Source organism: Adiantum capillus-veneris, chromosome 22 (assembly GCF_014529385.1).
Source record: "Adiantum capillus-veneris isolate H3 chromosome 22, ASM1452938v2, whole genome shotgun sequence".
NCBI lineage: Eukaryota > Viridiplantae > Streptophyta > Polypodiopsida > Polypodiales > Pteridaceae > Adiantum > Adiantum capillus-veneris.
In genome coordinates this window covers 29,925,532-29,942,270 of record NC_140952.1, presented here as the reverse complement: position 1 = coordinate 29,942,270, position 16,739 = coordinate 29,925,532, and positions in this window count along the sequence as shown.

The window sequence follows — 16,739 nt, the reverse complement described above, 5'->3', positions numbered from 1 at the left end:
CGTACCTAAACAAAGCAGTGACGCTTGCATCTGACCACCCCTACACTGATTTTTGCAGATTCAAAAATGACAGACAAGTACGAAGCATATATATTTTGGTGCCTTCATAGATTGGTTGACGTGCCAACTTTCTCAACACGTCTTCAGGAGATAGACGCACGTCTTCTGGTGCTGCTTCGTTAGCGCTCTCCTCGCTTGTTTGGAAGAAGGCATCCAACATCCCCTCCATGCCGTTGTCTTATGTTTGTAAGCCCTCCTCTGCTTCCATCCTTGGATCTGGATTGGTCGAACCTTCACACATAATCCTTTCTCTCTCTCTCTCTCTCTCTCTCTCTCTCTCTCTCTCTCTCTCTCTCTCTCTCTCTCTCTCTCTCTCTCTCTCTCTCTCTCTCTCTCTCTCTCTCTCTCTCTCTCTCTCAGATGTAGGTGTTATGTCGCAAAAATGAATGCCCGTTCCGTAGGAGTCGTATCGTAGATTCTGTACTGTTTCTCTAGCAAACTCTCCATACTTGTGCACATGCTCATTACATATCCTACGCTTGCACAGGATTTGATACTTGCAGAGCGTGCACGAGCATGCAATCTTTTCCTCCATGTTAGTTGTTTCCATCTACAATGATTATGAATGTTGTCTCAATATATATACTTGTTAGCAGAAGACTGGCGGCCACACTCAACTAGAGACTGGCAGAATACAGAAAGAAAGAAATCCTATGTAGTCATTCCCTGCTTAAGGAAAAAGCCTGTAATTTCATTTGTAAACACTTGGGGCTTCCACAAGTTTCCAATTTTGTATATTATTTTTACCAGTAGACTGGGTAGGATTTTTCTTTGGAACATGAGATATTGTATCTGGAAGGTATTTATACCAAATGTTGACCTTAATGAAAGACCCTTTGTTCAGTTTTATGAAGTGTCTTTGAGAAGCGTATTATGTGTACGAGAGAGTGAGAGTTTATCTTGACGCTACGCACACATTGGTGGTCAGAATCGAGTGCAGAGAAGTGCAGCGTGTTGCCCCCGAAGAGAGCTACATGCCAATACCTACATTGTGCGTGTACGGCCTGGCTTCGCGAGATTGACCTGCGAGCTATTTCTAGTGATTCGGTGAGCATATGGTGTCTGTTTTTGCATTTCAGCATATCCACGCATTCGTATTGAGTAGAGCTACACATTAGGCACCTTAGTTTTCAGAAACAATGACCTACAAAAACTTGTCAGACATCCTACGTGATTTTGCACCAGGTGTTTTTGGGTAGGATTTTGGGTCATGGACCTTAGGGCGAGTGGCCTATTGGTGTTAATAGGATATCCCTGAAGTTTTGTAGTGTTTTGAGAGTGTCTGCTGGGTATTTGGCTCTTGGAAGCGTTGTAGGAAATCTCCTCCTGTGTACTTTTGAAGGCTGTAACTTAGACATTGGGTAGAGACCTCTATAGGAAGTAGTCAATAGTCGGTTGAGTGTAGGTTGACACCCTATGCTTGCTTCCACGTGCCTGTGGGTCGAGCTTCGTCCTTAGCTGACAAATTTTGTTAGGTGAGTTCTCACTGTGCTGACGTTTGTTGCGGCATATCCGCCAACATTGGCGCCGCTGCCGGGGATGAAAACCCTAGGTAGGTGACTGAGACTAGTCCTTGAGGATAGGGATACTCTTGCTTGCCAGAGTCTTATTTTACATTTAGATGGGATCAAAGGGTGGTGGACTCTTTAGATCTTAGGAGGAGTTTAGGCAGCGTGTGTCTGGCCTAGATCCTTCGACTTAGGTAGTATTAGTTAGGTTGTGGTGTGGAGAGTAGGAATTGGAGTGGTAGATGCGATGAGAAGAAAGCTTGAGAGTCCGTGAGAGGCCAAGAATCAACCAAGACACCAAAGTCTACACATCTCACATGATGAGTAGGAGTAGGATAAGTAGGACATCATGATTTATGATCTGGAGCACTTCATGCATGTTATATTTGCTGTTAGGATCATCAAAGAGCTATAAAAGATGGTAAATTGTGTTTAGAAGCTGAATTGAAGTCCAAAAGTTTCTGTGAGTATTGCTCAAAGATCTGCAGAGCATAGGAAAGCCCAGTGACAAAAAAAATTAAATTTTAAGGAAAAAGACATCCTACACGTAGGATGTCTACAAGGTGATCTGGCAGGAATTTGGAGAATCTGAGTTGACCAGAGTGTTAAGAAGGTAGGTTTTACCCTAATTTCACTTGGAAATTGGAAGATTGACCATATCTTGATAGATTGTGGCCAAAAGATAGGAATTGCCAGACATCCTACCCAAATTGTGCCATGGCATTATTTTAGGACCAAAACCATAGGATGTCTTCATGTGCATGATCTACATGATTTATTGAGTGCATGTGAAAGGTTTCATCTCAATTGGGTGAGAAAATTGGAGTTGAAGCAGACTTTAGTATTTTTGAATGAAAAAGGCTAGAATAGCTAAGTTTGGAGTCTGTTGACATTCAAACACAAATCTAAACACACCAATGAGCTTAGCACATCAAAGGAAAAGCTTTGGACTAAGTAGGGCTAAATTCTATTGCAGAAGACATCCTACGTGTAGTATGTCTAATGCATGATGAAAAGTCCAAAATCCTATCTGAGACATACCAAGCTCTCATATAGCCTTAGACAAACCTCCTAGTCAAGTTTGGTCCAATTTGGAGTTGATTTGACTGATGAATTCATCAGAACGGACATTAGGCTTTTGAAACAGATTTTTGATCAATTGACCAGCTTATAGGTGTCCAAACCAAAAAGTAAGAACAGCTGGAAGCTCATCACATCAAGAGATGTCTACATTGCAAATTTTGGCTAAAACAGAGCAAAAAGACATCCTACGTGTAGGATGTCTACAAGGTCATTTTCACATGAAAATTAAATTGTTGACATACCCGAGGTTCTAATTGACTTAAGGGTTCCAGAACTTTTTTCAAAAGTGAAATTGGACATTGTTTGATCTTTTTGACGGAGCAAAGATATAATTAAGACTTTACCTCTAGACTGACAAACACTTGGGTGGTGTACGATCCAAAATCGACAGACCTAATCAAGAGCATCAGAAGTGTATAGAGTACAATAGTGGTTGGGATTAACCCTTCAGTTATACCAATCATTACTAAGACCACCTGTAGCGGTTAAATGCTTTGATCCGATTGCCGAAATTAAACGCTTGTGTACAGGTATATTCAGCAGCAAGGCAAGAAGTTGAGTGGAAACTGATCCCTTGCCAGGTGAGTGGTTGGATTTGTGATAAATTGCATTGCTAAGTTTGATGGATTTAAGATCACGAAGACACATTCCTAGAGACCAAAAAGTGGCAGGTGATTAGGGTAGCTTAGTATCCACTGAAGAAAGTGTAACCCAGGCAAGGCTAGATCCATTAGCCCCAATCATTAAGGAAGGTAGTGATTCTGACACTTCATTAGATAAGTCCTTCTTCATGATGGGTAGTCAACAGCCAGGAGGTTTCTCCGGTGAAGGACCAATGCTAGGAGGAAGCACCTCCCAAAACCCTTTGAACAATGCCAAGTTCACTATAATCTTCTTAGAAGAAACAAACTCTCGAGGAGCCCTAGTTTATTCTGACTATCGGGGACGCAAGTGTATTTGTATAGAGGAACAACCTTCTCAGAGACTAGAGATAATTCAAGTCTATGATGATGGAGATAGATTCCAAGATGAAAAGGCATCTGATAGTTAGCAACCCTGAGGATTATAAGAGGTATGGAGATAATGTTGCAAAAGGAAAAATGGTCTCAAAGACTCAAGAGCCGCCTCCAAAAATTGATCGACTTGGAGCTCTTTTTATGTATGATAAAAAAACAACCAGAGTCTCTACCTATAATGAGAATGTGAGAATTTACAAGCATGAGAGCGAGGGAGTAGTCTCTTACTTTCGATGCAAAGAACCCTTCCCAAATGAATTAAGCAATGACAAGGTTCTTTAATTGTTCTCTTATGAAATTGCTATGGGGAAGAATATCATTTTTGTTGACAGGTACGGGCGAGAATACAAATAAATTCTGCGAGAGGAGGTAGATAAGGCAACAGTTCCAGAAACATCAACATATGCCCCCGAAGAAGTACCACGGTCCACCTATACCCCTAGCAAGTCAAAAAATCCATTTTCAGAGGAGTACGACGCAACATCACATTCTAACCGATAGCAGACCATCAACTACCAGAACCAATAGGCAACCCAAACATCATTGCAGGCATGGCTTCAACAAAGTGCGACATTAGAACAAGACCGAAACAGAGGTGGTTATCCAACTGCACGAGGGCTAAGAGAATTACAAGAACCACCACTCTATTCACAGTATCAAGGCGAGAGTAAGCCAAAAACTCAAGAGTCGGCAAAGCCCGGAAGACAACCCATAGAACGAGTTCGAAGAGATGAACCACCTCTTGTGAGAACCGTAAAAAATTATGGCTTAGGAGCACCTCTGGGAGAGGAACCCTCCCACTACTGAAGGCCAGAGAAGATATATCGAGTAGGACGAGGAGAACCAATGATGAGATTTGTAGACCATCGTAGAATTAGACCTTCCCAGGTGCAAAAATGGGTAAACAAGAAATACACGGGAAACAGAGATCCTAGGGATCATGTAGCAGCCTTTGTGTGTGTAATTAGAGTTGAAGAAGTTTTGGACTTCCCTACTCAATTTGCAGGGTTTGGACTTACCCTAGAAGAGGATGCCGCTGTGAGCGGGATGAAAACACACACAGCGCCTCTATAACGACCCGACACACACTCTTGGGAAGATACACACACACACTATGGGGCACCACTCGGCTTACACAACACACCTGGCCGAGACAGGGAACACACCTCTGGAGTGAGAGGAGAGAGACTATCCACTTGCCCACTCCACACAGAGACACACACACACACACACACACACACAAAAACCCAGCTCAAAAGAGAAGAAATTCTGATGTTTAGATACAAATGAGCTTGGGCCAACACCAATGGGGCAAACAGCTCACACAATATGGGTACAAGATACCAGATACAATCACAAATTGGAGAAGAAGCTTCACTCACCGGAGAAGATTACACAGAAAAACAGCAGAAAAAGAGTGAGGAATTTGGCAAAATGGACAGCGCCATCGCGTCCGGAACGGCCCAAAACCCCAGTCTACAATGTCAAAGTGCTCAAATCCGACCTCGGATGAGCAGTTTAGGGCCAAAATAGGCTCCAAAATGGGCAAAAACACACCTGCGGCTGTTCCTCCTCTCTTCTCCACGTTTTTTCTGGTCTTCTCTCAGTTTTTTCAGTTCCCACACTTAGCTTTATTAGTTGGGCACCCTTGGCCTTTTAGATGACCTCAAACGGACCCCGAACAGGCCAAAAACTGACCTCGCAGTGCATAGTTGTCACCTTTTTGCATCATTCGCACACCTGGCACTCAGCTTTTTTCCAATAATGCATCTCGCCACCACGTGAAGTGGCCCCAAAAAGTGGTCCTAATGATGATCTTTTTGCATAACTCTCACCAGAAAACACCCACGTTGTGTTTGTCCTCATCCGCGTGCAAATATTGACCTCGTTCGCCCTCCTGACGCCACTAGATGCCATCTGACGCACCTGCTGACCTCACGTCGTCGGCCCGCGGATAGCTTCCTCGAGAAGTTTTATGCGCTATAAACTCCTCATTATTGTAGAAAAAACATACTGGTACTGGTGATAGTGAAAATCGATGCACTATGTACATGCTGTCCTACCTGTACACGTGTGGGCCCCACGTAACCACCTGGCTCTGGAAAATGGGCAATACTTTATTTGATGCACCATGCATGGGTATGTACATATGCGCAATCCCTTGCTCCAAAAAACTCCTGACATAATTTGCCCATCCCCTAGCCTGCTAGATCATTCATGATCAGCAGCAGCAAAGAGAGATATGAGACTCGCCGCATCACAAGTCTCCTCATCCTTCACCAACATTTCTTGCTCCACCGACAACTCATCTTGTTCCACCATCATCAATCTAGCATGATACAATTTAAGACGCAATCCATTTACCCTTGACTTATGTAGAACACCATCCAGGTTAGCCAGCTGATATGTGCCATTTGGAAAACACTCTACTACCTTGAAAGGGCCTTCCCACTTAATTTGAAACTTCTTTTGGAAGGTGTTGTCCAGCTTACTGTTGTAGCGCAAAACCAAGTCATGTTGCTTGATACCCTTACTTTTGACCTTTTCATTTAGCTTTGTCAAAGCCTTATCCTGCCTCTGCCCATAATGCTCCAAAGCGCTCATCCTATCCAACTGGACCTCTTGTAACTGCAAGAGCCTCTCTTTGAATGCATCACTAGGCGGCCCAAGCAACTTCTCTAACATCTTGACCGCAGGCAACTCTACCTCCACAGGCAATAGTGCTTCCTTTCCATACACCAAATGAAATGGAGTAAACCCTGTACCTGTCTTCACCGAAGTACGGTAAGCCCATAATGCACTAGGCAATTCCAAATCCCAATTCTTTCCTTGGTGCTCTGTCACTTTCGAAAGAATCTGTACCAACTCACCATTGAATCTTTCATTCAAGCCATTACACTGCGGGTAATAAGGAGTGGTATGCTGGTGCCTAATCTTCATCTTTGCACATAAAAAATCTAGCAGTTTAGCTCTAAAGCCAGGCCCCTTATCTGAAAGTAACTCCAGTGGCACCCCAAACTTGCAACATATTTCATCATACACAAATTTTGCCACATCCTTTGCAGTGATCTGTTTTACTGCTATAGCCTCTGCCCATCTAGAGAGATAGTCCACTGCCGTCAAGATATAGCTTTTGCCCCTGCTTGTGATAGGTAACGGGCCTATTGCATCAATCCCCCACTTTTCAAACACATCAAACGCCATAATGGTTTTTCGTAGCTCTGGCTTCAACACTCTCTTCCCAAATGCTTGACACCTATTGCAAGACCTACACCAATGGTGAACATCCTTGTGCAAACTAGGCCATACATACCCCTCTTGCAAAATCTTATGCAAGGTGATCTTTAGAGCAAAATGGCCACCACATGCGCCTTCGTGATTCTCTTCCAACACTCTGTAAAGCTCCTCCCGCCAAGGTACACGTCTCAACACGAGATCAGCCCCTTTCATGTATAAGACATCACCAATCAATTTGTACCTGTATGCTCTACGCACAAAGCCATACTTCTTAGACTTCTGAATCTCCTTTGGAATGATTCCTGTTAGCAAAAACTCCTCTTCTTGAGCCAAACTTTCCCGGCCATGATAAAGAGGTAAAGTGGTCCTCAACACAAATAGCTCCCCAATCATGCCTTGAGCTGCTTCATGTGCCTCTCCATTTAGAGCACGTTCAATGTGTCTGATACTCCATGCTTCAAACTTTTTTAACAGGCCTTTAATTCTGAAGCACATTTCCTTCAATGAGGTGTTCTTGCTCTTCCACACACCCAACACTTGCTTCACCACTAACAAGGCATCACCTTTTATGCTCAACCTTCGAACCCCATGCTTCAAACAAATGTGTAATCCGGCTTCCAATGTAGCATATTCAGCCTCATTGTTACTATGAGCATCCAATTTGAACCCTCTCTTGCATACTAGCTTCCCCTCTGGATCATAAAGTGCTATACCCCCTGAAGCTGCATCATGGCTCTTTCTGTATGAACCATCAAAGAACAACACATGTGCATTGCTGATCTGTGGCACTTCTTCAACTACCTTTCTCACCACCTCTTCCTTAACAATAAGGGGATTCTCCTTGTAGGTCAACAAATCAGCTAGGGTAGCCCTTGTACTATCTTCCACTAGAAAAGAGAACTCAAACTCTTGCAGCTCAATTACCCATTTCTTCATCACATTTGACATGTTAATACCATTAATTAACTGTGGCAAAAAGGCATAACTCGTCAAGAAAACAAAAGGCCGTGGTAGCAAGTAATGACGAAATCGTCGACAAGCAAATATTACACTAGCCATCACTAGCTCTACTTCCGATAACTTTCTCTCCGCTACCAACTTCACTCGGCTTGCACAATACACTGGCCTCATATAATGGCTGCCCTTCCCCTTTTGCAATAGCATGGCTCCAATGGCATCATCCCCCACTGATGGATTTACATAAAAAACTTTCTCCCAATCAGGAGCCTGCATGGCTGACAACCCCCCTAACACCTCTTTCACCTCTTGAAACACTTCTTCACACTTGTCATCCCATTGCAATGGATCATGCTTTGCCACTTGCTGTAATGGATAAAGAAGCTGCGAAGACAATGGAATAAACCGTGCCATGTACTTCACTTTGTGTATAAAGGTTGCCAATTGCTTCGTACTCATAGGTGATGGAAGAAGAATAATAGACTTCACCTTATCTGGATCAGCCTCAATGCCATTTTCTGACACCATATGGCCCAATAACTTCACCCTTGGCTGTGCTAGATGACATTTCTTTGGATTTAGTTGTCCTCCACATTCATCATATCGAGCCAATACCATCTGCAGCTTCTCATGGTGTTCAGCCCTACTGCTATAAACACAGAAGTCATCCATAAAAGCCTTAACACAACTACCAATGAATGGTTCCAGCACCCAATTTGCTCTTTCTTGATAGAAAGATGGTCCATTTGACAACCCAAACGGCAACACTGTGTAGCAATAGCAGCCCCATGGCGTAATAAATGTTGTTTTTGTGCGGTCTTTAAGAGCAATCTTCAATTGAAAATAGCCTGAAAAACCATCACACACACTGTACCTCTCATAACCTGCCACTGAATCCAAGATCTGATCGATGAATGGAAGAGGATATGGGTTCTTCTTAGTGGCTGCGTTTAAGGGTTTAAAATCTACACAAATTCTCCACTTCCCATCCTTCTTTGGACTGACTACTACTGGACTCACCCATTCTGTGGTCTCCACTGGAACTATGAACCCTGCCTTCAATAACTTGTCCACCTCTACCCGCAAGGCTTCCATTTGCTCTTGACCCATCCTTCTTAGCCTTTGCCGTACTGGCTTAGCACCTTCTTTCAGCTCTATATGCATCTCTTCGCCCTTGAACCCTCTGATCTCTTCATATGAAGTAATGAACAAATCAGGAAAACTAGCCAGCATATGCAAAAATATATCCTTCTCCATAGCTGAGAGGTCTCCACTAATCATTTGCGTCATTAATTCCTGCTTTTTTGACAACTCAACCTTGGTTTGCATCAGCCCTTCAATCACTTCATAAGGTCCTTTCATCTTCAACTTCATTCGCAAATGCGACTAAACCACACTCCTGGATTTCTTTATCCATCAAAAGAAATGCAACATCAACATCCTCATCACTGCTGGTAGTGCTATCACTGTCCTCATCTGTCACCGTGGAAGAGTCTTCATCACTAGACTCATCCTCATCTTCATAAAGCTCCTCTAATCGTTTCCTTGTGTCCATATTATAAAGCTTCTTGGTACCTGTCTTTCCATAGAGGCTAATTGTACCATGTCGCCAATCTTGAACAGCTCCCACTGCACGTAACCATGGTCTGCCCAGTATAATAGGATATGCTCCCAACCCTGCTGGCATCACATGAAAATCAACCACTGCCTTTGCATCATATGCCTCCACTTCTAAGCTCTTTACAACACCCAAGCATTTTACTTTTTGATGGTTTGCCAATCTGATCCGAAAACCTGACACCCCAGCCACTGTGAGACCCATCTTCTCAACGCATGAGTGTGTTATGACGCATATTTGGGCTCCGCCATCCACATAACCTTGTCCCAAATTTTTCCTTTTATGCCACACATCTACTATTGGACAAATGTCTGGTAGCTCGTCCATTGCCAACACCTTCACTGAACCTCTCTCTGGCTCTTTCTCCATTGGGTTAACCATCCTCTTCCACTGTCGCTTTAGTTTAGGAACCATTTCTATGAGCTGCCCAAAAGTAACATCTGCCTTCCTGCTCGTCAGATCCTCCTTCAAGTCATAGCTTAATTGCCCATCCCCTAGTGGAAAATCTGAAACATGAAACTTTCGACGAGCTCTCCTTTTCCTCTTGGCCTTGACATCCTCGCCTTCATGGCTCTTTCCTTTCTTCTTACTAGGACCTGGGGCACTTCTTCCTTCCTTATCCTCTGTGGTCCTCTTCCCAATAGGCATCACTAATGTATCCTCTAGCTTTGATGCCTTCTCCAAGGTGACTACACTTAGCACTTTTGTCTTTCCCTTTTCCTCCTGGGTCAGTCCACTGGTTCCTTCGTCTCCCTTAATTTCGATGCCATAATCATTTGATCTAGTTAGCACCTGTCTTGGCAATGGATACATGTCTCCCCCCATCCTTGGTGGCTTATCACATTGCGGGCTAATGTGACCCAACTCTCCACAATTATAACATGTGGGCGTCTGCCTCCAAAACCTACTATTACTTTGTCCAGCACCATTCCTAGGTCTTTCTTCACCTCCTGGCTGATTTGCAAACCGCCCTCGACCTCGATTATTTCCCACTTGACCTAGCATGTTTAGGCTGAGATTCTTCATCAGATCAACCACTTGCCTCATGTCTTGCCTTAGGCCATCATCTTGCACTGCTGTAGTGACCACTGCTGGCATAACCTGAGTAGTAACAGGAACCACTGGTTCATGATGAACCCCTGACATACGACCTTGTAAAGAGTCCATAGGCTGAAATTCAGCTCTCATGGGCAAAGACTCCACCCCTAACTGGCTCATTTTTCTCAGCTTCCACTCTTTGTTCCTTGCTACCTCTAGTGCATCTTCATATGTCCTAGGCTTCTTTAGCTCTACTCTCCAACGTATATTCTCCCAAAGACCAGCCAAGAACCTGTCCTTCTTCATCATGTCAGGCGGGGGTACCTGTGGTGCTAAAGCCTTGCACATTCGCTCCCATGCCAATGAAAACTTACGTATGTACGCATCTACTGGCTCACCTTCCTTTTGCACCAAAGCCTGTACTTCTTGCCACACTTTGTCAGGGTCTTCTATCTTCACAAACTCCACTTCCAATCCATGCCTTAGATTGTCCCAACTCAATCTTATAGGTGGATCAGCCATACGCAACTCCTCTTCAAATGCTTTGGACCAAGCTCGTGCATCACTCTTCAAACAAATTTGGAGAAGGCGTAACATTTGCGTAGGGTCATGAATCTGGTTGCTAATGCAGGCAACCTCCATCTTTTCCAAAAATTCTTCCACATCTTCATCACTTCTTCCATGAAACTCGGGATAAGAGAAAGCCATGGCTACCCAAATTATGATGCTTTGAGAACCCCTTCGAACACACGTGCAAGAACCCAAAACTTTTCACTTCCCAATCCCTAGAAACTTCAATGGAGCTCAACTTTAGATAAGGACAAACACATGCACATCAAATGAGTTTTCATAGTTGATCATCGGAATGACAACAGGCAAAGGACATTCCAGGATCTCTCTCAATCTTCTTGGCCCAAACATAAAGACTATGCGCTGCTGGAAAAAGATCTTCCTGGACACATGAACATTAATCTGAATTCTTTGCGTTAAATGAAAAGGAGTGAACTGAGGGCCATTTTGATCATCCATTAAAGCCAACCATGAAGCTCCCAAGAAGGCACACCTGACTCAACCTCTGATTTTGCCAAAATTTCAGCAGCATAACAGCATAAATGGCTCAAAATACCAAAAAACCAGCCATCATAACTTGGGCAAATTTCGACAGAGTTTCCCCAGAAGTAGAGCAGTAGGAACCCAAAATATAGACTGTCTATGTATGCATAAACTGTCAACAATAGAACCCGAGCATCAAGTAGGACTCACTAGTACATAGCCTATGGCGAGGTCACGAAAAGGGTGCTCCAGCTACCTGTATCACCGAAAGGATCTCCACATTTGAGAATCCCTCAGCTCAATAAAAACCTCACGCTATCGACCCTCACACGAAGGCTAATGCAAATCGCATATAGTCAAGTCTCAGAAATGACTATCTTCCAGACCAAGTCTCAGAAATGGCTGGGACTGCCAAATAAAACCATATATGGCTCCACAAAGGCGTACAATGGCAGTTTCCACAAGTAACGTACAATCCAACAGACAATGCGCTCAAATAGGCGCCAAGTGATGCATTCCCACAACAACTGCAAGTGACATCACTGTACTCCAGCTACCTGTACCTGTGTGAATCACCTGTACCTGTACCTGTCCCTGTAACCTATAACCTGTAACCTGTAACCTGTAATCTGCAACCTGCAACGTGTAATCCCGAATCTCGAAGCTTGAAGCTCGAAGCAGAAGGTACTCGAAGAAGATCCTCCGTGGGGGCGCCAAAAGAATGTGAGCGGGATGAAAACACACACAGCGCCTCTATAACGACCCGACACACACTCTTGGGAAGATACACACACACACTATGGGGCACCACTCGGCTTACACAACACACCTGGCCGAGACAGGGAACACACCTCTGGAGTGAGAGGAGAGAGACTATCCACTTGCCCACTCCACACAGAGACACACACACACACACACACACACACAAAAACTCAGCTCAAAAGAGAAGAAATTCTGATGTTTAGATACAAATGAGCTTGGGCCAACACCAATGGGGCAAACAGCTCACACAATATGGGTACAAGATACCAGATACAATCACAAATTGGAGAAGAAGCTTCACTCACCGGAGAAGATTACACAGAAAAACAGCAGAAAAAGAGTGAGGAATTTGGCAAAATGGACAGCGCCATCGCGTCCGGAACGGCCCAAAACCCCAGTCTACAATGTCAAAGTGCTCAAATCCGACCTCGGATGAGCAGTTTAGGGCCAAAATAGGCTCCAAAATGGGCAAAAACACACCTGCGGCTGTTCCTCCTCTCTTCTCCACGTTTTTTCTGGTCTTCTCTCAGTTTTTTCAGTTCCCACACTTAGCTTTATTAGTTGGGCACCCTTGGCCTTTTAGATGACCTCAAACGGACCCCGAACAGGCCAAAAACTGACCTCGCAGTGCATAGTTGTCACCTTTTTGCATCATTCGCACACCTGGCACTCAGCTTTTTTCCAATAATGCATCTCGCCACCACGTGAAGTGGCCCCAAAAAGTGGTCCTAATGATGATCTTTTTGCATAACTCTCACCAGAAAACACCCACGTTGTGTTTGTCCTCATCCGCGTGCAAATATTGACCTCGTTCGCCCTCCTGACGCCACTAGATGCCATCTGACGCACCTGCTGACCTCACGTCGTCGGCCCGCGGATAGCTTCCTCGAGAAGTTTTACGCGCTATAAACTCCTCATTATTGTAGAAAAAACATACTGGTACTGGTGATAGTGAAAATCGATGCACTATGTACATGCTGTCCTACCTGTACACGTGTGGGCCCCACGTAACCACCTGGCTCTGGAAAATGGGCAATACTTTATTTGATGCACCATGCATGGGTATGTACATATGCGCAATCCCTTGCTCCAAAAAACTCCTGACACCGCTACTTGGTTTGACTCCGTGGAGCGTAGAGATTTTGAGTCTATGGAGGTGGTTTTTGATGAGTTTATTGAGGAATTCTCACAAAGGGGGATAGCTCATAATACCGTCTCACAAATCCATAAATTCAAACAGAAAGAAGGGGAATCTGTGCGAAAGGCAGCCCTACGACTAAAAAGATATGTGAAGTTCTGCCCTGTGGAAGAACTACCAACCCAGTCCAGACTTATGCTTATATTTATTCAAGGACCGAGAATGCAGATCTCCAGATGGACTTACATATGAAGAGGAGCACAAAGTTAAATGAGTTAACTAAGGAATCTCTTTACCTTAATGTAGACAATTGTGCGGTCTACAAGGAGGGTGAATTCAAGGAACTTGATGACGATTCATCCTCACAACAAAGTGGAAGCAAGTCCTCTAAGACAGCACCGAGAGGAGAAGTAGCTGTAAGCCAGGAACAACTTGTGGAGGAAGTGCTAAAAAGAATTAATATGTATGCCAAGCCTCAGGCTAAGCAGCTGAAGTGGTGTGCAATTGAACAAAAATGGACAAACCATGTGATGGAGGAATGTTATTATAACAAGGGATATGTGAGAGAGTGACCATATGCTCCCCAAGCTCAGGTAGCACAGCCTCAAATCCCACCGATGCCTAGGTATCAAGCAGGTAACCTACGAGGACCTGCAGGAGTTGAAAGACTACAACCAGTATTGGGGCAACAACCACCCCTACCAGGAGTAGAACCGATCGGCATGAGATACGCAAAACGAACCAGAAGAAAAGGCTTTGGTACTTGTGCATGCATATTACAAAGATCCCAATGGATATGCAACAAATCGTGTCTATTACCCACCAGAAGAACCTAAAACGCAAGAACCTTGTAGCATGATTGGAAGTACAGGACCACCACCAGCTGCCCAGGCTACATGAGAAGGAAGATACAACTTGGTAGAATGAACATTATTGTTCATAGCCAACGGAGGCATGGGCGGGCAGAGGCATACTTACCAATAGAAAGGAGCTCAAGGAGCACCTCAACAGCCTAAGGGACCCTGCTACAAGTGTGGTGGAGATCATTGGCTAAGGGACTGTCCTCATGATGAAATCATTAAAGTCAATGCGTATTGCACCGAGTGTGGAATTACTTACTTGATTCCTAATTGCCCTAAGAACCCGAGAAAAGGAGCAAAAACTACTTTGAACATGCTGGAAGCAGTGCCTTCCAGTGGAGGGTTAGAAAATGAGACAGTAATACCTATTCAGGCAATCACAAGGGCACAGACTCAAAGAAGAACAAACGAACCCATAATTGAAGAGCCAAAAACCGATGCTCCTAGTGCAGAAATGAAAAATCAAAGAAGCACTTGGAAAGCTAGAAAGGCTCCTATGAAAGCCAGGAGAGAACGAGAGAAAACGGCTCTATCTGAGGAGTTAAAACACACAAAGGATAGATTGGAGCGGTTAGAGGATCTAACTAGTTTAAGTTCATACGCTACTACAACCAAAGGGGCCAAGGAAATAGTAGAACCCAAAAGTGCAGGATCGAGAGGATCAATACTAGTAGAAAAAGTAAATGAGCCACTTGACGTACTTTTAAAAGCATACGAAGCCAGACACAAAAACAACCAAAACCAAGAGCAAAAATGGATGACTTATCCATATGAGGAACTAGAAAAATAGAGGTTGGAAATGTGTCGGAAGATGATTGAAACAGCCCAATCCTTGATAGAAAACCTGCTTGGTAAACTTGCAAGTTGGCACGAGGTGCCAGCTCCAACCTCTCTCACTCCCACTCTAGAGAAACAAGTAGACACAGAGGAGGGACTCACGATTGCCTCTGAGTCTAGGAGAGAACCTATCATAGTGCCAAATACAACAGATGAGACAATTGATGGTTTTCAGCCTAAAAATTTGGTAGGGATAGATAAGGATTGTGACAGTCTAGATGACCTGTGGAAGAAAATCCGGGAAGCAAATGAAGCTAACAGGGTGAACCACCAAATAAATATCACTGGGAAGGAGAAAAATGATATCTTACCTCCCATTGAAGAATTTGAGGCAAGATCACAAATGAACTTCGATATGCATTCACAAGGGGGAGCCCAGGGGTCAATCATTTCAGGGCACAGCCAACCAGACTCGCTAAAAACTCTACCCTCTTACCTAGGGGAGTATGAAGCTAAGTCTGAGGTGAGAACAATCCCATCTCAAAGACTCTCTCCTAAGAGAGTAATGGATTCACAAGGATTGATTGAGTGATTGTCCACACCTGTGGCATGCACAATCACGTTAGCCGAACTCCTGAGGCTACAACCAAACATGTGGACCACCGTAGGCAAATGCTTAGAAAAATTTGGAGTAAAAGACCCTACCTCGAAGCTTCAAAAAGGGATCCGAGAATTGGACAAGCCTCAACTAAACACTAGGTTTGTACCTTTAAACAAGCTTGGAGAATATTGTGAGGGAGAATATGGAAATACCACACTACCAGTAGAATTCGAGGGAGTAGTATCCAAAGCTATTCTTGATAGTGGAGCGGGAGTTGCTATCGCCACCAAAGAAATCAGGAAAAAATGGGGAAAACCGGCTTTGAGAGCAACTTGAATGAAATTGCAACTGGAAGATGGGTTCATGGAAAAGCCTCTAGGACTTTTAGAAAAAGTAATTGTCACCTCTTGCGTAATTGAGTATGAGCATACATTTACAATAGTTGATTTCGACAAAAAGAACAATTACAAGATCATCTTGGGAAGACCATTCATGAGACAATTAAAGATGGTCCAGGATTGGGGTTATGACCACATATACCTCAGGCGTGGGGAGACCACAACCAAAATATACCTAAAAGACCATAGTTACAAGGATGTGAACTAGACACCAGTGGAAGAGTTTGATTCGGCTACATTGGCAGGGCCCGAACTCCTAGCATGGTTAGGGCAGAAAAAAGAGATATGGATGTGCGGAGCTTCACATTGTGGAAGCTTGAAAAGAGAGGAATGCATCTTAGAAAGAGCGATTGAGGACACGGATTATATTCTGAAACCTTTTCCCGAAGATGGCTTAGAACCTCTGGAATGGGAACACATACTAGCAACATTGGATGTCTGTACCATTACAGATAGCCCGATGACAAAATTTTGTGACAAGGATGGCTATGATGGGCCACCCTATTACATGGTAAACCTTATACAAGCAGGAGATGAGAATGTAGACTCACCAAAACAGGAAGAGTTTTATAACTCCTATGAGTATCTAGAATTAAGTAACGATGCAGATAATGAGTGTTTAGACAGTTCAGG